Here is a 25,141-nt window from a genome sequence, read left to right as displayed (position 1 = left end):
GAGAGTCGTCAGCACCTGCTTTCATCTCCCCAGTACCTGCTTACCATAGCAGACTCTAACTGCTCTGTGCCATAGTCATGTCAACAATAATCCAAAACAAGCCTATACCTTGCAGGATGCATTCTTAGCTTTTCAGTCTAGCAGAATACCTAATGGACTACCCGGATCATGCCTTACCTTAGAATGTGAAGACCCTTTGCTTCTTTTATGGACACACCCCAGATGGGCTCCCAATGATATCTATGCCCTAATCCCTGGGAGTATTGAGTATATTACATTTTATGGTCAAAGGGACTTTGCAGGTATGACTAATGATGAGGAATTTGCCCTGGATATCTGGGAGGCCCATGTGAGTCCTTAAAAATAGAGAACTTGTCCTGGCCACCATCAGAGAGCAATACAATGACAGAAGAAGAGGGAGGAGAGAGGTAAAGTGTAGAATGGATTTGACTTGCCCCTGCTGACTTTATTATCTATTATTTATTTATTTATTTAATGAACTTCCTATGGGACATTTGTTTAAAAATATATTTTTATTGACTTTAGAGCGGAAGAAAGAGGGAGAGAGAGATAGAAATGTCAATGATGAGAGAGAATCATTGATGGGCTGCCTCCTGCACGCCCCGTTCTGGGGATTGAGCCCATAACCTGGGCATGTGCCCTTGACCTGAATTGAGCCTGGGACCCTTCAGTCTGCAGGCCCATGCTCTATCTGCTGAGCAACACCAGCTAGGACAACCCTTGCTGACTTGATACATAGAGGAAGGGGGCACTGAACTAAGGAATGTGGGTGGCCTATTGAGTAGCAAATACATTTTACTTCCCTAGAGCCCCCAGAAAGAAGCACAGCCTTTTTAACACCTTGATTATAGCTCAGTGAAATGGCACCTGACTTCTACAAAACTGAAATAGAATCAGTTTTATCGTTTTAAGCTTATATGGTAATGGTTATTTATTATGGCAGCAATAGAAAACTAATACACAAGTCTTTGTGAGGGTTTTTATTAGATGGAAACATCTTTCCACTTGATCAGAATGGCATGGATGTTGCTAGACTGGTTTCTTATCTTTTAATATGCCCTACATATATTTATTAGTACTTCTCTGGATGCTGGTAGATTAGACACTTGAACAACATGGGTTTGAACTGGATAGGTCCACTTATACAATTGTGTTTTTGTCCTGTGGTTGGGGAACTGTGGAGGGCCATCTTAAGTTATACACAGATTTTTGGCTGTGTAGGTATTGGTACCCCTAACCCCGATGCAGTGCAGTGGTTAGCTGTACATATTAAAAATTTTCTTCAGATTTAGGGCTTTACCTAAAATGCTAAGACAATAGGAAATGTGACATTTAACATCTTGTTCACATAAATACACACACACACACATATTCCCTCTTTATTCTTTAAAGATTGTACCTTCTTATCTACAATCAGATGTTTATATTATTTAACACAATAAAATGTCATAAAACAAAAAATAAATTCATACATCTTTAACAACCCAAAATTTAGATAATCTATAAAAATTAAATGAAAGTTACTTTAGAGAATCAAGGAAAATAAAATGATGAGTACCAGAATATTTATAATATGTAATATATAGAACGTTGCATACCAAATTTAAATACAGTGAAACTTGAATCAGAAACACATCTCTAATTTTAAAAGACTAATTAAATAAAATATATTATCTTTGCATTCATATACATAGTGTATAGCATAAAACAATCTCAAGTAACCAAGAAAAATTGATGAAAAATAATAAAAATAGAAATCAATAAGTTAAAATAGTAAACACAGAACTGACTAACCAAAGAATTGATGCTTAGATTAAAAAATTAAAACAAAATGGCATACTTCTAGTCTGGTAAAAGAAAGGGATATTCAAGGACAGATAAGAAAGAACCACTCTTAAGGGGAAAATTTCTAAAAAAAAGAGAAAGAATATGGTTTACATGTATTTAAAATATAGCAAAATAATGATTTTGTGATAATTTGCCTATAAATAAAACTAAAAACTTTTTTGTCAAATTTAAATAAAAGCTGATAAATCATAAAAGTATTGTTTTTGGATAATAAAATTCATATGTATAAAGTGACCTCCCCCCCCCCAAAAAAAATACATAAATAATAGTAACAAAAATTAAATAACAATCACAATAGCATTTTTTTAACCTTGATGTGATCAAATTATTCTTAGTCTGAAACAATGTATATTTGATAGTAGTCTAGATAATTTTAAAGATTAAGAATGAGAGGAAAGGACTGAATGATTAATTAAAAATAAATAAATAAATAAATAGTATAGACTGTACAGAAACTGACCAACATGTTTTGAGTTTAATTTTTATGAGTCTAAAGTTTACATTTTAAAAATTTCACTTATTTAACAGATACTTTGGAGTACTTATAACTACTAGGATCTCTTCTATGTGCTGGGCAGAGAGGCATTGGTAAGAAAATAAGGCCCATGCTCTCTTGGGTTCTAAAATACAGGGGCGAAATAGTTATAAATAAATGAACAGATACATCAACATGACTTTTCAAGTAGTCTTTAGAACCAGCCTGTGTTGCTAAGTAGTTGAGTATCGACCTATGACCCAGGAGGTCATGGCTCCATTCCCGGTAAGGGCACATGCCAGGGTTTCAGGCTTGATCCGCAGTAGGGGGGTGCAAGAGGCAGCTGATCAATGATTCTCTCTCATCATGACATTTCACTCTCTCTCTCCCTCTCCCTGCCTCTTTGAAATCAATAAAAAATATATATATTTTTAAAATATATTTTATTGATTTTTTACAGTGAGGAAGGGAGAGGGATAGAGAGTTAGAAACATCGATCAGCTGCCTCCTGCACACCCCCCACTGGGGATATGCCCGCAACCAAGGTACATGCCCTTGACTGGAATCGAACCCAGGACCCTTCGGTCCGCAGGCCAACGCTCTATCCACTGAGCCAAACTGGTCAGGGCAATAAAAATATATTTAAAGTGGCTTTTTGAAGAAAGTAAAACTACAGAGCTAGGTATGATAGCTAGATATTGGAGAGAAGGATAGGTGTTCAGTTTATAGTCAGAGGTAAAAGTAAAGGAAGCTTGACAATTTGAGGGGCAGTTCAGGCCCAGGTGGCAAAAAGTAATGAATAGGAGGTAGAGTTGGATGGTAGGAGATAAGGTCGGAGTGAGAGACAGGCAGGGAATTTTAGGACTAGGTAAGGAATTTCTATTTATTTAAATGCAGCAAGAAACCAGGAGGGTGATATAGTCTCATTAATATTTTAAAATTATGGTTCTTGTATAATTTCTTACGTTTGTACCTGTAGACATATCCAATTGCTAAGCTTCCTGTGGCCAGCCCTTCCCATTAGCTTGTTGAATATTTTCACTTTTCATCCAGATGTTTTGCTGTAGGCTTGCAGGAAGATGAGTGATGATAAAGGAAAATGCGCCTCCTTGAAATATGTTTTAAAATGTCTGTCTATTGTAAGAGTGATTTGGGAGTCTATTAAAAATTCATCCAAAAATAAGCACCGTGCTTATGATGTCTCAAATGAGAATTATTTAGCACCTTTGCTCTTTTCGTTCACAGTTAAAATGTCTTTGTATTTACATCTGCTTCACAGATATAAATAGATATTGTGATAATTATCATGAGCCTTTCTTGATGAAGCAAATCAAAAGTAAAGGAAAACTTATTACTATATTTTCCTTGATTTGCTTTTCATATCCTGTATCTTTTGGATCATAATACCTTTGGAGAAAAACATGCTCCTGACAGCTTTATTTTCATATTACTAGGTATCCACTCAGTGGAAAAGACTCTATTTTAGGAAACAGATTCCAAGAAACTATGCACCTATTAACAGGTTAACACTGAACTTTTTCTCAGAGGTATGATAGAGATTGTATGCTCCAGCCTTGTGTGTGTTTGTGTGAGCACATGGATGATTATCATACGTGTCACCATCATGGCAGAAAAGTAGAGACAGGCTGTGCTTTTGTCTATAGGATGTTAAGTAATCTGTTCACTCTAAAAACAAGATATGTCCAGCCAGTCCTGTGAAAGGTAAATCCAGTCACCTAAACGTATTTTTTTTCAATGATTATTGTGTTTGTGTCATGTCAAGAGTCAAGAAGAATCTCTGATGGAGTTCTTACTTTCAAGAATCTTTCTCTAGTACTGGTACTACTTATATACAGGGTGGGGCAATAGTAGGTTTAAAGTTGTGAGTATGTGGAACACAGAGTTTATTCTTGTCTTATTATGTATAAATTACACCATCTGAAATGCATGAAATGTAGAATATTTAACTTCCTGACAATACCAGCAAAACATGGAATATTCAAGCCAACAGCTTTTTTTGTGTGAAAAATGTGATATTTTTATCAGCTGTTTATCTTCTTATACCTTTGTTAGTCCCAGAAGTATGATTCCTTCTATTTGAATGTCAAGTTATGAAGTATGTGTGAATGTAGAAATTGGACAGTTTTATAGGGAGCTTAACTTGTAATGCTATAAAATGAAGTAAACAGGTTGATTTGAACACTTTTCATGTGATTTATAATGTTTACACACATATGTTGCCTTTGTTTTTCTGCAAGTCTGCCAATTAAATTTAATAATACAAAAAATATGTCCTCTTCAGAAGAAACACACACAGAGAAACAAACACATATCCTTTTTACAGAAAAATACAATAATTCTCCCCAACTTCAATCTTCCCTGCCTTGCAACTAGGTAAAGAAAGCAATGGCACAATAAAATTCTATTTTACGGAGGTAGCAGTGTTGCTATGAAATTATATTCTCACTATTAACATAACAAGTGACAGACATTTTTTTCAGAATTGAAATGTAAGACAAAAAGGAAAGAAGAATTAGCGGTGCCCAGATGTATTATGGCGTCACTTAAAAGAATGAGTTAATTTACTAGGGGGAAGAACTGTATTTATAAACACACAGATTTCCTGAGTTACAGAAAGGATTATTCAGAAAATTACTAGGATTGTCTAACGATATACCTTTGTACTTAATAAAAATCTATACCTCTATGTTAAATCATAATAATTAAAAGAATGAACTTAGGGGACCCTTTCCCCCTCCCTACGTGGGAGTCTGTACTTGTTCTTCAATAAATCTCCATCTTTGCTATTAAAAAATAAATAAATAAAAATAAAAGAATGAACTTAGAGAAAGACAGATACCATATGATTTCACTTATATGTGGAATCTAAAAAACAAAATAAATGAACTGACAAAAATCAGGTCATTTGACTGTGACTATAAACCTGAACTAACTTTTTTTTGCATTCATTTTACAGATATGGCAACTAAGGCATTGCCCTAGGTTATGCAGATAACAAGTGGGCAATAGTAAGGTAGGGCTTCAAAGTCTTCAAATCCCAAATTCACAGTCTTGGTAATATTACAAACCAAGTCAGTACCGGAAGAATGCTGTTTGAGTAGTGATGTCAGTAAATACTTCCATGCACCTTGAAGGAAATTTCCCAAAAGCTTGATATCTCAAGTAATCAGATGCGACTATTAGTGCTTCACGTTATAGGAATTCTATTATCTTTATTATTACATCAATCTCTATGGTGATACAATGTGCAATAGAGCTGAAGACTGGAAATAAGGAAGAAAGGAATAAATTGTTTTAATTTTCCCAGTTCTTTTTTATTTTATTATATGCCACTGAATTAAAAAATACAACATTTACTTTACAGAATGAAAATTTGAGCAATAGCTTTATGGTGAATATTATTGTTCTGTTTTTTTCTTTATTAGAGACATAATTTCAAAATAGAGTTACTTTACATTTATATAAAATGTCATTGTAATTGTATACAAAAACATTAAATAACATTTATTAGGTGTCACTGCATGTCCAGCAACATGTATTAGGTGTTAATGTGTCAACAGCTAAGCATTTTACATTCATTATCCTCGTAATCATTATAGTCCTCTTAGATATAGATTAGTGTCAGTATTATTATAAATACAAGCACAAATAATTTGAGACCTAAACAGGTTTTCTAGTATTCTCCAGGCCATCACAGAGCTAATTAGAGACATACCCTAGACTAAGCCTTCTATGTAACTTGGGATATTTAGATTTTTAACTGACTCCATCTGTTGTACATGTGACTCCTTCCTTCCTTATAGCATGCCTCTAATTTATTACAGTTAGTGCTAAGTAGGCAACTATAGAGGATTAAAATTAAAATAATAGTAATACTGTGATTCATTTTTGTCACATAATTTGGCACCTGTTACAGTCTATGCCCAGAATTAGTTTAGTGGCAGGCACAAAAATGAAAGATCATCTTTGAGAAACTTTTATTATTAAAGCAGAAACTATGTGCATTAAAAGTGACAATGGCCCTGGCCCATGTGGCTCGGTTAGTTAGGCATCATCTTGATGACCAGAAAGGTTGCCTGTTCAGTACCCAGTGATGGAATAGGCTGGGGTTGCAGGCTTGATCCCTGATAGGAGGTTTGCAGGAGGCAGTGATTGATGTTTCTCTCCCACATCCCTGTCTCTCTCTCTCTCCTCTTTCTCTCTCTCTCCCTCCCTCTCTAAAAATAAATTTTAAAAAATCTTTCAAAACAAATGACAATTCAAAATGTATAGTAGTAAGTTTCTGCACAATTATATGGGTAGGTAGGAAGATTTTTAAAGTACTGTGGTCTCCTTTTATCATTGTGGCCATTTGCCTCTAGCCACACGTTTCAGAACTCCCTGCACATTAACTCTTAAAAGCCGTTTAACTTTGGGTAAATCCCAAAGTTATTTCTATATTCTAATGACCACTTTGCAGCAGTAGCCACAGGAAGCAATCATCGGCTCCAGATCTAGCACCTGATTTCACAGGGTATGCTTTAACTATGCTTTGGAAACTCCTCTATTGTAGACTTATGTGATCCAGGACCAGATGCAGCGTGTGTTTCATGTCCCGCAACCAAGATGTTTTAAGAGGTGGGCTGTTCTAGGAATTAAGCATCTATTACAAATTCAATCATATAGACTAGAAGGAAAATCATAAAATTGTGTAAGACTAAGTATTTCATGAGGTTAAATCCATCTACCACAGGGCATAAAGAACAATAAACTTAGGTTTCCCAAAATGAGTACTAGCTCCTCATAGGTGATCTTTCTAGGAGACACATATGAAACAATATAAGATACAATATCTCTATTTCAAAACCTTCGCAATGTGATAAAATTAGTAACATTATTTTTGAAAAAATAAATATATACATAATCAAAATATAAATATATTATGTGTACATGTATACTAGATTTCTGTCCATATGTTGAAATTCATTATATAGAATACATAGGAACAAAGAAGAGGGAGTGATAAATGGATTGACAAAGTTGAAACAGACTAAATAAAATAGGATAAAGGAAAATTATTGTTAAAGAAACAAAATTACATTTACAGACATTTGAATAGATATATAGCTATATCTATCTATATACAGATGCATCATTCAAAATGACCTTTTATAAATATTAACATATTCAAATGAATAAAATGTTATTAAAATGTAAAGAACACAAAAGGTAAAAATATATACTTAAGATAAAGGAGATATGAGATCCAAGTCAATAAAATAAAATTTTTGAAACTTGATATAATGAAAAGATAAAGGACAAGAATCTACAGAGAATGAATTGCAAACATAGATACATGTTAAAAAGTAAAAAATCAGCCTGGCTGGTGTAGCTCAGTGGTTGAGCTTATGAACCCGAAGGTAGTGGTTTGATTCCTGGTCAGGGCACATGCCCAGGTTGCAGGCTTGATCCCCATTGGGGACCATTGAGGACACAACCTGTCAATGATTTTCTCTCATCATTTGTGCTTCTCTCTCTCTCTTCCTCTCCCTTTCTCTCTGAAATCAATAAAAGTATATTAAAATAATAAGTAAATAAACAAATAAAAATAAGAATAAAATATGAATTAAAATAAGAAAGGAGAAGATAAATGCAATCAAGAGAATACAGTTTTTTGTTATTGTTTTTGTTTTTGGCTTCACTCTCTCCAGTAGAAGAATTGGAAAAGAGAGAGATACTTGAAATAAATTAGGCTAGTCAGTGAGGTAGGAGAAATCTTTAAATTATGACTGGAAGAAAAGGGGAGAGAAGAAACGGAATCTAGTACCTGGGATTGGGAGGTAGTTAGAAAGAGAAAGGGCTTGCCTTCAGGCCTAAATACATTTCTACTTTCCTCTTCACATTTTAGTCTTCAAATTTCCAACATCTACTTTTAAGATATGCTATCAGGAAACTTTTGAAGAACATTAGTGCTTGGATTGCTGTGTGGGTAAAAACAAATTTCCGACAATACCTAAAAAAAACTCATTAGCCTCATAATAACTTGAAAAATGGTAATAAAAATAATGACACCTTCAGATTCCCAAATAGTATTATCAGAATAAAAATACCAGGGTCTATGAAATACCAGAGTACACAAATAACAAAGGGGAATTGCAATCACTAAAGAAAAATTAAAGATTAAAATTTTAAAGATTAAAGACTAAACAGTAAGTTAGAAGAGGAATGGGGAAAAAGGATCTGGGACCTTGATAACAAATAGGATATCTATCATGTAGGTCTTTGTCTGATGATAACACAGAATATAGATTCTATTTTTTTCTTTTGTTCATTTCTTTCAGATTATTGTTTATTCACTCTTTCTATAGTATATGAATTCAGCCTTACTTAACAGCTGTAATATAGTGCAGGTGTATAGTGTGGTGAAAAATACAAGGAAACACCATAAACATGTTTTGTATGAATATGGTCATTTCACATAGTGATAAAACAATGAAAAAATAAATGATCTTGTTGAGTGGACACAGAAGGTAAACTTATATTGTGAAATCAGGAAAAGAAATTTTTTAATTAAGAAGACTTCCTTAAATTAAGTGACAATTAAAAGTCAATTATGGGAATTTTGGGGGGAAGATTTTCATGGGAAGATGATAGAAAAAGTGTGGAGCCTTAGAACCTAGTCCGAGGAATGGAAAGACCTGTTTAGCTGGATTATAATGATTATAATGGATTATAATGAACTAAGAGGAGAGTTGTATGAGTTGATATCAGCTAAGAGAGAAGGGATTGCCATACCCATAGGGCAGGGGTCCTCAAACTACGGCCCACGCGCGGGCCACATGCAAATACAAATATTGTATTTGTTCCTGTTTTGTTTTTTTACTTCAAAATAAGATATGTGCAGTGTGCATAGGAATTTGTTCATAGTTTTTTTTTAAACTATAGTTCGGCCCTCCAACGGTCTGAGGGACAGTGAACTGGCCCCCTGTTTAAAAAGTTTGAGGACCCCTGACATAGGGTTTTGAAAACCTATGAGTTAAAATGGTTTTCTTTACAGTAGCAATACGAAAGCAAAACTATTTACAAATATATATTTTATTTCTAGGCCACCCTTTCTTCATGTAGGAAAAGTAACATACAGTGTATTCTATCAATATATGTACAATCTGATGACTATTTAGAAAATGTAGTGTACTTCTATTTTCAAACAGCAAGGGTCGCTCTTGTGCAAGCCCAATCTATGTCCCCGCAAATAATTATCCAGTGACTGGTCCTTCCCCAAGTACACATTAGTTGGTCACCTGACTTTCTACCTTTTACACACATCTTCAATGAACAAACTAGTGCTCATTAATCACTAGAAGCTTTATTTTTTCTCCTTGCACATAGTGTTTAATTTTTCTCCCCCTTTCTCTAAAGATTAGAAAGACATCCTATATAATAAAAGGCTAATATGCAAATTGTCCCCTTGACCAGGAGTTCAACTGAGAGTTCAACCAGGAGTTCCACCAGGGGATGGGGCCAGCCAGCCAACCATCCATGGCTCCTTCCTGCAGCCAGCCCCAACCCTGACTGCCCACCCCCCACCCCGATTGGAGGTGGGTCCAGCCGGCCAACTTCCTGCGGCCCCTCTGCCCGGCCGGCCCAGCCCGATTGGCCCCAATCAGGGCAGGCCGGGTGGACCCCACCTGTGCACGAATTCATGCACTCAACTTTGATGAGTGTTGTTGGAATACTAGGTTCTTGTCATGTACCATAGAGATAATGTTCCCTGTATCTCTTACCAACTTGGTAGTTTGCATTTAAAGAATGTCAGATATAATGTTCCCTGTATCTCTAATGAATGAATGAATACATACATACATAGTACATACATAAATCAATCTAGGTAAATTAACAAACAAATAAGTTCTGAATAGTAGCAATGGTTCTTCTTTTAATTGAAATTGTTTAACATCTTTATCATAATAGTTAACCTGTTCTGGAAAACAACTCTGTTTGCTGAGCACTTTGCATGAGTTTTCTTATTTAACCCTCATCAATTCTGTGAGCTTTTTGTACCATGATCACCTGTACTGTGCACATAAAGAAACTTAGGCTAAGAATGATTGAAAATCTGTCAATTGATCGAATAGCTAAAAAAAGTCAGAACCAACACTTAAATGCAAATAATAGAAAGCCAATGTTATTTAGAGTCTATTGTCTCACCAAATGGGAACCAGCACTTTCAGTATTTATAATGTAGTTTCTGTTAATACACAGGCTTACAATTGAAGCAGTTTTCTTTCTGACCAAAGACATTTCTGTCCCTCACCTTATGTTAATGTGGAAGTCATATTCTTCCCACTTGTGCTTTGAACCAGACAGTGACTTAGCCTGTCAGAGGGATTTTGAATCCGAATCATGTACTGTCTTGATGTAGCTCTCCGACTGCCAGTGCTGGGTTAGCATGTTCTAATACAAGAGGAATTGAAAATGAAGTGCTATGAAATTGAGGCTTGCATACCTTCTAGACCTTCACAGCACTGCTTTGAACTAAGATTTCTATCCGATGAACTTCTATAGTAGCATCTAATTAGGCTGGCAGTGAACGAGCTCTTGAATAAAAAGGTCATGTTGAAGAGATTTTTTGTTTTTTTGCCTTGTAGATTTTATAGCTCAGAAGGTTTGGAATTTATCATTTATAATAGGATTATAATGCCCTTTGATGAGTGTTGTTGGAATACTAGGTTCTTGCCATGTACCATAGAGATAATGTTCCCTGTATTTCTTACCAACTTGGTAGTTTGCATTTAAAGAATGTCAGAATTCATATACAGCCCCTTCCTAAAATAATTCAAATTATCTTTGGGATTGCATATCAAGTTTTATCATTTATCAGTTGAGATGTCTGAGAAAACTGTGGTATTTCTATTAAGGCAAATGCTACCATATTCACTTGATTTTTTATAATATTCAGAGTTAAGCTATTTTCTAGAACTCCTTAAGTTACTATAACTAAACAGGCTAAAATGTTATATGTGATGAACTACCAAGGACTTCATCTTGGATACTATGATGTTTTCTCACTAGATTTCTTAAATCCAATTTATCATTATTATAGTGACTTTTTTAAAGTGTTTTCTTTTTTCTTATACTGCCAGGTACCCTCACATTAAAATTTTTATCTAATCTTTCTTATAGATATAAATCTCTGAAGCAGGCTAACTGGGGCACTAGTCTATTTCTCAAATCCAGAAAAGATAATAAGGACCAAGTATGCTGGGTGTCTGTTCATGTGCTCAAATCCCTCTTATTGTTAAAACTAGAGGCTCGGTGCATGTAATTCATGCACAGGAGGTAGGGGGGGTGCCCCTAAGCCCAGCCTGCACCCTCCCCTCGGGGGATGTCCGACTTCCGGTTTAGGCCTAATCCCCGGGATCATGCCTAAACAAGGAGTCGGACATCCCTCTCACAATCAGGAACTGCTGGCTCCTAACTGCTCACCTGCCTGCCTGTCTGATCGCCCCTAACTGCCCCCCTGCCAGCCTGGTTGCCCCACTCAGCCTGGTGTTCAGTTGTTTGATTGGCCCTCACTAACCCTCCTGCCGGCCTGGTTGCCCCACATAGCCCACTGTTCAGTCATTTGGTTGTCCCTCACTAACCCCCCTGCCGGCCTGGTTGCCCCAGGCAGCCCGCTGTTCAGTCATTTGGTTGTCCCTCATTAACCCCCCTGCCAGCCTGGTTGCCCCACGCAGCCTGCTGTTCCGTTGTTACTGTGAGGGCATCCTGACCTATTTGCAAATTACCCTTTTATTAGTATAGATGATCCCACCCAAGTGTAAGAAGTAACTGAATAGATTCAGGAAAACCCTGAGCTTTGTCAGCAGCTGAAACTGGGAAATCATTTAACATTTCTATGACACATATGTGTTCTCTGACAGAAGGTGGCAGGGCAGTGATTATTACAGTTTCTTTCTGGTCTGAAATTCTATGATTTTATTTCTAGTCAGATAATTACCCTAAACTTTCAGAACTGAAAGTAGTAAATAGTTAGGTCTGGAGAGGGAAACGCAGTACCTGGAATTCGGGGATAGGAGAGATTAACTTTTAATGTAATATGCTTTTAGTGGTCTATGTGTTTACTTCTTTACCTTTAAGCTCTTATCATTTTTAAAGACTCTCTTTTGGAAGAATAATTTATGCTTTTAGTTATTCCCACCTTCTGTCTTAAATGCGTGAGAAGTCGCAGACCATTGAAATGGCTAATAATACCACCTATTGTTTTATGGCACTTTTCTTTATTTTCTGTGTGCAATATCTGTTTTTCTACTATAACCTTGTAACTGATAAATCATTGCTTGTAAGTAAGATGAAGATTTAGCCATTGGTTACCACTTTTCAACTCGGAAACACAATAAGTATATTATTAATTGAAATCTTACCCATACTCTTGTTTCTAGTATTAGAAAAATAAGTTTCATATTAGATTTCTCTGATAACTAAAATTATGCTGGAATTTCAGTGTAAAATTATAAACTCAAAAATAGAAGAAAATGCAGGCTTAGAGTAGATTTCATTAAAAGTGAGAAGGAATATGCTTATGTTTTGAAGGACAGGGGAATTATACGCTAAAGCATGTGACCTACAGTTCATTTTTCCACTAATTTTCCATGAATAATAGTTCCTTAGTTGTGCATTTCAATGCGTGTTGCATCTCTCCAGCCCTTGATGCTAGTCACTTTATCCCCTTTATTCCTAAAGGACATTGTATATGCAACCATTATTACATTTTCTAACTTTCTTTTAATTAATTATGTACTTAGAATTCTTTCCACTTAATTGTAAGTTCTTCAAAGTAGAATGATTCTCATTCATATAAAATATTTGAAATAACAATAAATAATATGTGAATTTAAGATATAATCTGATATGGTTAAGACATACTGTGGTAGTTAATTCAAATTTACATTTAAACAACAGTTGTAAAACATTTACAAAATTGTATTATAAGTATCAATGCAATTGATATATTTTGCTAGATGTGTGATCTTTCAACCCACAGATAATTTTAATGATGCTAAAAAATCAAATTACTTGGTCTATTCCCTTTTACTCTATATGCATGAATCTTTGATATATCCTTGTAAGAAAGTAGCATTTTTAAAGTATTTCAAGTATACTAATAATGCACTAGCTTTACTAATTTTAAAGACAATGGAGCTTGACACTTTTGATGAATATTTGTCATATAACATTTTGTTCCTTCATGTAATTTACTAAACCATTTCTAATTAATCATAAATATTCAACCGAAGCATGAGACTGTCTGGAAGGTAAAGGAGAGAGGAAACAATGGTACAAGCTGTCACATTTTTACTAACAAGACAGTATTGAATACAAATTTTCATCTTAATTTTTATGTTTATTGATTAGAGAGAGAGATAGAGAAACAGGGATTTGTTGTTCTGCTTATTGATGCATTCATTGGTTGCCTTCTGTAGGTGCCTTGATGGGGTATGGAACCCATAACCTTGGTGTACCAGGACGACATCTTAAAAGAGCCATTCATCTTTGCTTACAACCCCATTACTTTAACTTAGTAATTTATTGAGAGGTACTGTATTTTTTCCATGTATAAGATGACCCCATATATAAGACCCCCCACTTTTTCAACCCAAAATTAAGAAATCAATATTTTAAACATAAGACAGAACACCTTTTTCTTTTTAAAATATATTTTATTGATTTTTTTACAGAGAGGAAGGGAGAGGGATAGAGAGTTAGAAATATTGATGAGAGAGAAACATCAATCAGTTGCCTCCTGCACACCCCCTACTGGGGATGTGCCTGCAACCAAGGTACATGCCCTTGACTGGAATCAAACCTGGGACCCTTCAGTCCACAGGCCGACGCTCTATCCACTGAGCCAAACCAGCTCAGGCTGAACATATTTTTCTTAGTAATTACTGTAGGTAACGTTTACATAACAGCACTATGATATTATGCAGCATATCACTTTATTCAGCTTCTCTTGCATCACTGCTCTCTTCTTTATCATTATTAGTTCCAGACATATCAATTTCTTCAACTTCTATTGTATCACTGCTATCTTCTGAGTCACTGTCTATTTATGTGAGATCATCCTCATAAACTTGTGGCATTTTCTCAGCTAACTTTGTTCATGTTCTCATGGCCAACACTTCTCTCCTCATGAAATTGAAGCACCATTTTGCCTTTCCTGTAAAGTCAACAATGTTCATTTCACTTGCAAGCATTCTTGCCTGACATTGAATAAGCTTGGTTGACACACATAAGCCACTCTGGTGCTGCTCCCTAATCCAAATCTCAAGCCTCTGCTCCAAGTTTGCCCATTTTGCTGGCTCTCCTGTTAAGGCCTTCTTTTTTGGCATCTTAAGGAGTTGTTCTTCCTGTTTCCTCCACTGTCTGGTCATACATTCATTGGGAAGAGGTCCAACTTGTCTCTCTGCAGCTCTATCTCCATGCTCTTTTGCATAGCTGATTACATTCAGTTTGAATTTTGCAGAGTAAGACAATCGCTTACCGGTATTTATCTTTTTATTTTTTGACATCTTTATGGGCTCAGAATGCTCCAGTCCCTGTTGCATCTGCACACTCTCCACCTCCACCTCCAATTACGGCATCAGCTGACATTAGTAACAATAAGGCTCATGATTGTAGGAAGCCGGTTTGACAAGGTCTGGGCAGCTACACCAGCACGGCTCCCTCCTTGGCTGACTTCAATGTATAAGACACCCCTCATTTTTCAGTCTAACAATTTTAGAGAAAAAAAATCGCATCTTATACACGGAAAAATACGGTAATCTATGTTAACCTAGGCAAATAAGATATCAGGACATCACAGTGATATGGTGCTTCAGGAAGGTGATGAGTGAGGCCGTGTAATACAACAGTAAGAAAAAGATGATTTTATGTACTGCTTCCTCCCATTATTTTCACGTCCATAACTTTTTCAATTAAATTTCAACAAAAATGTCAAACCCAAAGTGGTTTCAGATTCCTCATCTGCCTTTTGTAAAATGACTCAGTGTGCCTGCTCTGGGAGCTCCTTATTACAGTGTGTTGCTGAGTCTGCAATTCAATGAAGTCAGCAGTCTGGAAATTTTCTCAGATCTAGACCATTAATGTAAATTATTTTCTGCCTTTTCATAACTTTATTTCTTAAGCACTTGACAAAATTAGCATTTACTTCCTTAGATTAGGCCTAATGTGAGTTCTCACAAAACATGTAATAAGGTTGAAATTTCTATGACCCAGAGTTTTAGAGGCCAGTTAAAGTAGATTTTTTTTTTATTACCTTTGTTCTCTATTTAAAACACTCAGCTGTTTCTGTAGTTTTCTGTAGAACTTTTCTTTTTTCTGTTTTATTATAGGAAGGAAAATGTGAATATACGATTTTATTTACTCTAGTTGATTTTTCACTTTCCTCAACTTCTAGACATTGCAAATAGGAATTGATATACCCACAGTCTATCTTGAGTTTATGTCTAAAGATAAATGTTTCTGTAATGTTTGGTATATAATGGGTAGTCAATAAATATTTGCTGGATAAATAGTAGATTATGTAGGAAAGAAAGTATGCCAAAATAATATAAGGAGACTGCTATACTTTTCTCATATTCTTAAATCAGCTACAGTATCTGCAATTAGTAACTTTAACACTATCAATGCCAGGTGATGTACAACTTCCTTACTTCATAAAATAGCATTCAGATCTCACAGTTAGAAATGCTTTCTCATTCAGCAAAACAAATCTATTCTCTCTCTCTTCACTTCTCTCTCTCTCTCTCTCTCTCTCTCTCTCTCTTTCTCTCTCTCTCTCTCTCTCACACACACACACACACACACACACACACAGGCACATCAGAACAAAAACATTATTTTTATTATTTTTTATGCATGATAGCACTTCACTTCAGTGTTGGGCATTGGGCAATTGGGTAAATCTCTTGAGTCCCAAAAAAGTAATTTGAGAAAAAAATAGTTTATTTTTTTCTCTGGACTGCGCTTGTCCTGAATATGGACCCAAGTCCTAAGGTATTCATTTTAATGCCAGTTTAAGGCTCATACCTAACAAAGTTGAAAGACTTTGACTTTCATGAGATCTTTGAAACAACCAATCTTTTTTACCACCCTGCTTCCAATCATGTGATATAATGAATTCTCTGTATTTTGCACTAATTTGGTCAGTGAGTCTCATTTTTTTTCCAGGAATATTCTAGCTAGTATAGTGTCTATTTTATCCAGTTTATTTAGATTTTGAGTTGATGCATGTGGTGATGAAATGTATATAGTGAATTTTTGGATAAATCCTTAAACAGTTTTCCTAATTACTAAGATTATGATGCATGTGCCCATTCAAAATTCAGTATTTAAATAAAATACAAACTAGGGATGGATGGTTGGAGACAGAGAGAGAGAGAGAGAGAGAGAGAGAGAGAGAGAGAGAGAGAGGGGCTTTATACCTTAATCTCTGCCTTTAACTTCTAAACTGTAAATGGTAAATATAAACAATTTAAAACTTTGCCACTTTGTTTAAGGTGCAGGACTTCCACTGGCAAGATTTTATGTGCCTATGGCCTACTTCAAGTAAAAAATAAATTGTGTTTGAAAAAGAATCTGCCTTTCTTTTACAGTTTAAGTTAGTTTCCCCTGATTCTCAGTGGCCTAAATTGTATTCAGATACACAATTATTGCATTATTTTGGAAGTTTAAATTTATAATTTACTTCTTCTTTTAACATTTATTTTTCCATACATATGAACATAATTTTATCTTTTTTAACTTTTTACAAACATGACAATTTTAATCCACTCATTTGATTTGGTACTATTACTTCTAATGCAGTTAATCTATCCCTTTGAAAAATAATGGAACATTATTGCAGCCTTTTGAAATTTGGGATTTATTTCAAACATTTTACTAAAAAAGAACTAATTTTAATATGATGGTTTATTTTAAAATATAAATTTGAGAATTATGATTTATCTATTAGTTGATTTTTTATTAAGATTTTGTTTTATTCAAATAATCTTTTCTGTCTTTCCTAGTTTCTTTCTGAGCTCAAAGTCCATCTTGCTTCTCGTAAGTCATAACTCAGTTTGCCGTGCCCTATTATTTAAGGGTTCTTTGTATTTCATTTTAACATTAGAAAAGTTTTGAATTCTGGGATTATACCCTAAGATACCCCTCAACCCATAAGAGATTTCTGAAGATTATACCTTAAGAAATCTCTCAAAGAAAAAGTGAAACAGACAGATGATTTGAAGAACCTGGAAGTGCTGTTCTCTATATCAGTCTTCCACCCTCTGGTACCTTTTACGATCCTGCACATGGTGAGAATGGCTGCTCTGTGCTTTCCTTCGCATTAGGTACAGCATTGTACAATACAAAGAGACACACATTGTCACTTGCTTGCCAATCTGCTCCAGCTGCCTACAAATTTGGTTTATATTTTTGGAAGGAGACTTCATTCCTGTGTGACCAAAACATTATAAAATCTTAAACAGTTTGGCAGCCTAACTACTATATGACAAATTTTTTCAAACCCATAAGTCTTCAATTTCCTTAAAAAAGTAATTGAACCAAAAGTAATAAAATTGTGCATTTAATGTGAACTTTTAATCACTTGTTCGAAGTCTTGTGTGTTGCTAGCTAATCATTCCCTTGTTCTAAGATGAAGAAATTCTGTTTTCTTTTGTGTTAATCATTCCTGGCAATCTTTTCTTTCTCAGAGCCAAGCTCTTCTAGATCCCTCTGGGGCACTAGCTGCTTCAGCTGTTGTCCTTTGGCTAGTCCGTTATATTTTTTCATTCATGTTATCTTAACTACCATTGTCCCCAAAGTGGTAGCAAAAATAAAGGAGAGAAAATCTGGCACAGCACTTACTGAATTATAACTACTCAGAAATAATGGGCACTAGGAATAGGAGTTAAAGGCAATTATAATTTACTAGAGGCCTGGTGCATAAAATTCATGCACTGGCCAGCGGGTGGGGGGAGGGTGTTCCTCAGCCTGGCATGCACCCTCTCGCAGTCCAGGACCCCTCAGGGGATGTCAGTCTGCTGGCTTAGGCCCGTTCTACATGGAAAATGGGCCTAAGCCGATAGTTGGAAATCCCTCTCCCAGTCCAGGACCCTTCGCTCCTTACTGCCCGCCTGCTCACTGCTCCTTACCACTCAACTTGCTGCTCCGTAGTGCTGCCATGGAGGCAGGAGAGGCTCCCACCACTGCCACTGTGCTCACCAGCTGTGAGCCCTATCTTTCTGTGTAGTTGTCGGTAGGCCAACTGCTCTCTTCCTTCTCACTTAGAACGAGCAGCAGGTGAGGGCAGAGTGCCTGTGGTGGAATGCAGAGGGCTACCCAGAGCTGAGGGGAGTAGCCGGGCCCACAGGGTAAGAGGTGGATACAGAGGACGCTATCTCATTCAATTGTGGGGTGGGCTGGCTGCCTTCATCTGCCTGACCCCACCCAGGGAGGGACCAAGCAGGGTGTATGCCTCTCCATTTTCCATCCTTGCATCTGTGACACCTGTCACCCTTGTCACCCTCCCCCAAAGTGAGTTTATCTGAATCCCTGAATCTAAAAGGGCACAGAGATGGGGGGGGGGGCATCCATTCCAGTGCCCCCTGATTCCCAGCAGGACCTGGTCAACCAGACCTGATCTCAGGATGTTGGCCACAGCTGCAGAACATAGATCTGTTTCAAGAAAAGTTGGGAATGCAGACTTTTGTATGAGCCCCTATTCCAAAAGGTGGCAGTTAATTCACATTGTGGCAAAGACACCTTCAAGGGTAACATAAGTGGGTAAAGTCAGGGCCAAACCGGGCCATTTCCTCATCCAATCTATCTGAGATGCATGGACAGAACCAAGTCTCAGCTCTTTACAGGACAACTTCTGGAGTTTTTTTTTAAGCCTAAAGTACAGTAGTCTGTCTCCATTCTTGTTCTTTGGGATATGTTCATCATCGGATAAAAGGATACATACATTGGGGCAATCCTCTTGAGATACAATATTCCAGTTGCACCCATGTGACGACAACATTGCACCTCAGAGGGAGGGAGCTGACAGATGGGGAGCAGGAAATTCTGAAAACCAAAGCAATGACAGAGATGATAAACCTTTCCTTCAAGTGTCTGACACCCCACTTCAGGCGGCCTGCAGTCCGGGCGTCTCCTGGACCTTTACCACTTGATGTACTGGCAGGCTGTTCTGGGCCCTGCTGGGTGGTGTTCAGGGCCGCCTGGGCCCAGGGGGAGTCGCCCCCCTGCCCCAGCCACTCCTGGTACAGCTCATGCACATGGGCACTGGTCTCTGGGGGCCACACGGGGATGGCAGCATAGATATCTTACATCTGCCACAGCACTGCCCTGTCTGCACACCCGTCTTCTGCCTGGGCCTGGCCCCTGCCGCTAAGGCATGCCTGGTGCAGGCCAGGACCTCCATGAAGTGGCAGGGGAACTTGCCCCTCTACAGCCTCAGGACCACTTCTGGATGTTTTGAAAGCCGTCAGCAGCCTCAAAGCGTAGCAGAACCTCTACGTCCCTTTCAAGGGTGACCTCCTGGAAGTCTTTGTTCCTCAGGGTGCGGTAGGTGAGCACTCCCACGTCCTTGTTGAACAGCTCCTTGGCCATGTGCCTGAAGATGTGCACCAGGTACCCGTTGGAGCTGGAACCCTCGTGGAGCCTCACCTCCTTCTCCTTCATGTCTCCAAACCGAGTGTCCATGGCGGCGTCATTCGAGGTGAAGTCACTTTGCTCCATCATCTGGGCAATTTTACCTGAGGTTAACACGCAGTCAGCATCCTGGGAACTATGTAAAGCTGTGGGAACGTCTTCTCAAAGGGCTGCCAGTTTCTTGTCATAACACGGGGCCACAATGATGTGGAAAATCTTATCTGGGGACAGGTTCTGCCTGTCCCGAGAGCCCGTGATCTGTTGGGGAGACTTGGCCGTGCAGAGGTGGGGGGTGATGGGGTGACCCAGCACACGCTCTGCATATCTGTCCCAGCCGGGGCAGGCGGAGGTCAGCATGGGTAGCTGGGGCTCTTCCTCATGGTGCTGGCAGTACCGACGCACAAATTCCTTCTGACTCTCCAGGATGCTGAAGTCCGCAACTATCTTCATGTCAAAGACAGTGTGCCCCAAGGCTTTTGAGAAAGCCATAGAGCTTTCAGGATGCACCAGTGACACTGAGGCTGAATTTAGCAGAAAATTAAAGTATAGACTAAGGACACACGGACACTGCTAGCACTTTGTGCTGTGAGGTAACACATTTCTTATTAAGGTTCAGAACACAGAAGAAGTCCTTGGTGTTCTGTTGAGAAACTTGGACTCCTTCCTCTGCGGTCACACAACTGTCACACACTACGCAGTCAGTCAGAAATATCTCGGCATCGGCCAACTTATGGAATGCTCCCTTCTCTCTGTTCTCCTGAGCTGGACTCTAGACATTGACCGTGGCATTCTCTTGATCATCAGTTTTTGTTTTTTTTTACTACAATCCTTCCGTGTGCAGTGATCACACTTCATCTGGAGCAAGGTGGGCAGGGGCCGGCTCGAGTGACCTGGAGAAAGCACTGGGAGAGCAGTCAGTCACCTCTGCTTGCCCCTGGTGCTGCTGGTGGTATCCTTTCTTCCTAGGGGAGCGTCTAGGGAGGGGAAGTGGCCGCAGTGCCCGAGGCCGAGTTCCAGGAGGCCAGCAGCACTGTTGGGATTGTGCCAGAGGCACTGGTCTGTTGGGGCCTGGCCCGTCTTCTGGAGATTGAACCTATGGGACTACTAAGGAAGCCAGTCCCCAGTTTCGCCCCGCCTCCATCACCAATTGATTGGAGTCTGAGGGCCAGGAGGAGGGACCAAGAGGCCTGCCTTCCAGCTGCTCGCCAGTCCCCCGGCCACTCACTCCAGTTCCCTGTTAACCATCCCCTGATCAATGGGAGCCTGTGGGCCAGGGTAGCAACCAAGCAGTCTGCCTTCTGCCCTCCTGCTCAAAATGTTGCTGCTGCCATGAATTCACTGGAGCCTGAGGGACCCCGGTTCCCTCATTAGCTATCCCCTGATCAATGGAGCCTGAGGGCTGGGGGATGAATTGGTCATCCATTCGATCATTACGGACCCTGGGTTTTTATATATTAGGATGATTGGATAATGCTACTTTTGGGTGCTTTCTGTGTCATTAGGTTTTCTTCCCTTAATATTTGTTAGCAAAATTTACCTTATCTCTTTAGTTTTTCCTCTATTGTTTTATCTCTACTCCAGTTCAGCTCAGCACAGAAGTATTGTTTTTTAATCTAATATACAAAGGTGCTTATTCAAATAGGTTTGCCTTCAGAATACTGTGCACTGTTTTTTAAAAATTTGATTCCCACCACCACCCTAGATTTGCAGAAACATTTAACTGTTCTATATATAAACATGGAGACACTATTGAAGTAATTGAAATACATCAAAGAACAGCCTAGCATCCTTATCTTGTGGATCTTTGTTTTAGGGACAGGCACAAGGACAGGAATCTGGTTGGAATTTCTATTTGGAGAACACTACTGCAGAGCAAGAATGCTGCCCTACATGTTTAATTGCAGCTCCCGATTAAAAAAAAAAAATACAGGATACAGGGTGGGCTTAGAAGATATTACACACTCAATCTCATCATTAGAAAATAATATTAATAATACCATCTTATCATTAGAAAGAAATATTAATAATACCATCTTCATTGCTTTTCAAGTTCTTGTGAATATTAAAAATTACTTGACTAAAACTTTAAAGCTGGTAAGTATTGTTTTTCACTATGACTACCTTAAAAAACACACAAGTGTCAAAAGAGAATATGGAATCATATTTCATAATCTAGTCAAATGTGACATATGAAAGTTGTGGAGAAAAATAGTCAGATATAGCTAGAAGTAGATTAACATGTAGGAAAAGTTTTACATAGCACAGGATTCCAGATCAAAAGAAGGTTAAAGAAGATATTCTAGAAGACCTTTGACATGAATATAGTTGCATTTGCATATATCAGGGGTCCGCAAACTATGGCCCGCAGGCCAAGTGCAAATACAAATATTGTATTTGTTCCTGTTTTATTTATTTACTTCAAAATAAGATATGTGCAGTGTGCATAAGAATTTGTTCATAGTGTGTTCTTTTTAAACTATAGTCTGGCCCTCCAATGGTCTAAGGGACAGTGAGCTGGCCCCCTGTTTAAAAAGTTTGAGGACCCCTGGCATATATATTCAATTCCTTTTATGTTCAAATGAGCAACACGAAGATGAACAGCAGGGGGTGAACTATATTGATTACAATTTAAAAAAAAAATGGGAATCATGACCTTGGTTAGCCTTTATGTTTAACTACAGGCCCAGTGCATGGATTTGTGCACACTGAAAGGATATTAATTAGAAGAAATATTTTAGAGGCCAGGAAGGGACTGCAGGAGGTTGGCCCCAGGGTGTGTCTGGCCCATCTCTCCCAGTTCCGATCACCTGGACTCCAGCAGCAAGCTAACCTACTGGTGGGAGTGTCTGCCCCCTGGTGGTCAGTGCGCATCACAGTGACTGGTCAATGGTTGAACAAAAGGTTGGACTCAGCATATTAGGCTTTTATATATATGGATACGTTTTGCTTTTCAATTTAAAATTGAACATAGCAGTTTTTATAAAGTCAGAACAGGTGGTTGAACTTCCAAATGCTCAACATTTGTCTTTGCTGAAAGTATAAGTGCTTTGTTTCTCAGGTACTGTTTTTGTATCTGAGGGCATTTTGCTTGTTCAATTGTATTTAGTTTCAGAAATGTAGTTAAATTCAGATATTACCTTTTTTTCTGAGGTATTCATTATTTTTTCTCCTTAGCTTTCCTTACCTTTTATTTTCTTTAGTATTTATCTAGTGGAATGTACCACTTTTGGGATCACAAAGACCTTGGTTCAATCTGGTCCCACCAGCTCTAGCCAAAATATCTTGAACAATTAACCTCTTTAAGTAGATTTCCTCATTTATAAAATGAGAAAAATAAAAGTACTGCTTCATAAAATTAGTCTGAGGATTAAATAAGAGAATGAATGGGAACAATTAGCTGAAAATGTATCACCAAGTAAGTAATCAATAAATGAGTTCAATTACTCTTGTAAATATTGGCCTTTGCTTAGAGATTTAAAGTAAAATCTGGCACAGATTGAGTTTTTTGAGTTCAAGTGTGTAGCTGATATTTATAATCATTATGAGATGTCAGACATTCTGCTTTTTCATTCTCAATACTTAAAGTGTGAACACAGATAAATGCATTCAATAATTACATGTTGAAAGAATCAGTACGTTGAACATATATATGCAATTATTGATAGGATATTATCCTCCCTTAGCTTCTTACATGATCAGGGTATTATGACAAATGGCAAATTAAATTTATTTAAGCAAGGATTACAAACACAACAAGTATACAGCCTATGGATAGTTTAAAAATACTTTCCTAAAATATATTCCTATTACTTTGTGATAACTATGGTCTACACATGTTAAATACCAATAAAGGCCTGGAGAAAGTTCATGAGACTAAAGTATGTAATATATCTTAACTCATCTCTGAAGGCTTCTTTCCACATTTCACATTATGCAACTTACACATTTTTCCTTAAATAAGCCCTCAATGATAATCCAACCCCACTTTCTCTTTATATGTCAGGAATTTCTATCTATCTAATTTGATGATGACATGCAACAGGAACATCTCCTTCCTCCTTATCCTGGTATATCTTTCCTTATACTCTCCTTTGTCTCAGAAAATGGAATAGATCCTCTGCTTAAATCAAAACACAATAACTCTTTTCTTAATCTCATTTACTCTCTTGTCTTCTAGGATCCTGCTCTATCAATTGGCTCTTATTTTTGTCTGCATTTTTAATATTCCCATTACCAATGTATTCATTAGTTAACCATAAGAACATGTCCATGACCCAGTATTATACTGAAAAAAAGGTAACCTTCATACTTCATCTCTAAAGTTATTGTATTACCTCTTCCTTTTTTCTATGATTTATAAGCTATTAAAGGGTTTCTTGCTATGTGTGTTTCCCTGGTAACATTTAGCCTTTAACCCATTATATTTGTACTAGAGGCCCGTTGCAGGAGGATTCCTGCAAGAATAGGGCTTCGCTCCCGTCTCTGCGACTCCTACCCCACCCATCTCTGCTACCTCGGCTCCGTTGCTTGGCTTCCTTCTACGGTGTCTTCAGTCTTTGCTTCCAGCCAGTATACGCAAATTAGCTGACATCTTTATTGGTGGTTAATTTGCATATCGTGCTGATTAGCCAATGGGAGGCATAGCGAAGGTATGGTCAATTACCATGTTTGTCTATTATTAGATAGGATTATGACTCACCTTTCAGGTTCCTCTATCTTTCTCTCACTCTCCAAATGCAGATGTTCCTTAGTTAATTGTTTTTGACCCACAACTGTTTGTTATATGCTCCCTCTTATATACTAGTACTACATTAGTTTTATCATCCCAATAAACTCTGCATCCTGAATTAAATTGTGTAATAGTAAGCTGTCATTCCTTCCCTTTCAATCCTATCTACTTCCACTTCCTTAAGTTCAAGTTTCATGTTGTAAAAGTCTACTACCTGGATGTTCTTTTGGTACCTAAAACTGAAAATTGGCTATGTCTTCTGTTTTTCTCACACACACACACACACACACACACACACACACACATTCTCTCCAGATATTAATTTCTTTTTCCTTAAAGTTTTTAGGCATCAAATTATCTCCTAATTCTCT

At 37.6% G+C, this 25,141-nt stretch overlaps 1 pseudogene; it reads right to left on the bottom strand.

The window, feature by feature from the left end:
* Positions 1–19,329: 19,329 nt before the first annotated feature.
* Positions 19,330–20,896, bottom strand: LOC139022183 (nuclear prelamin A recognition factor pseudogene; annotated as a pseudogene).
* Between the last annotated feature and the right edge of the window lie 4,245 nt (positions 20,897–25,141).

Source organism: Myotis yumanensis, unplaced genomic scaffold (genome assembly GCF_028538775.1).
Source record: "Myotis yumanensis isolate MYYU_CA2020_CCGP unplaced genomic scaffold, mMyoYum1.0.hap1 SCAF_13, whole genome shotgun sequence".
In the NCBI taxonomy this organism is placed as follows: Eukaryota; Metazoa; Chordata; class Mammalia; order Chiroptera; family Vespertilionidae; genus Myotis; species Myotis yumanensis.
This window is presented reverse-complemented; position numbering and strand designations above follow the sequence as displayed.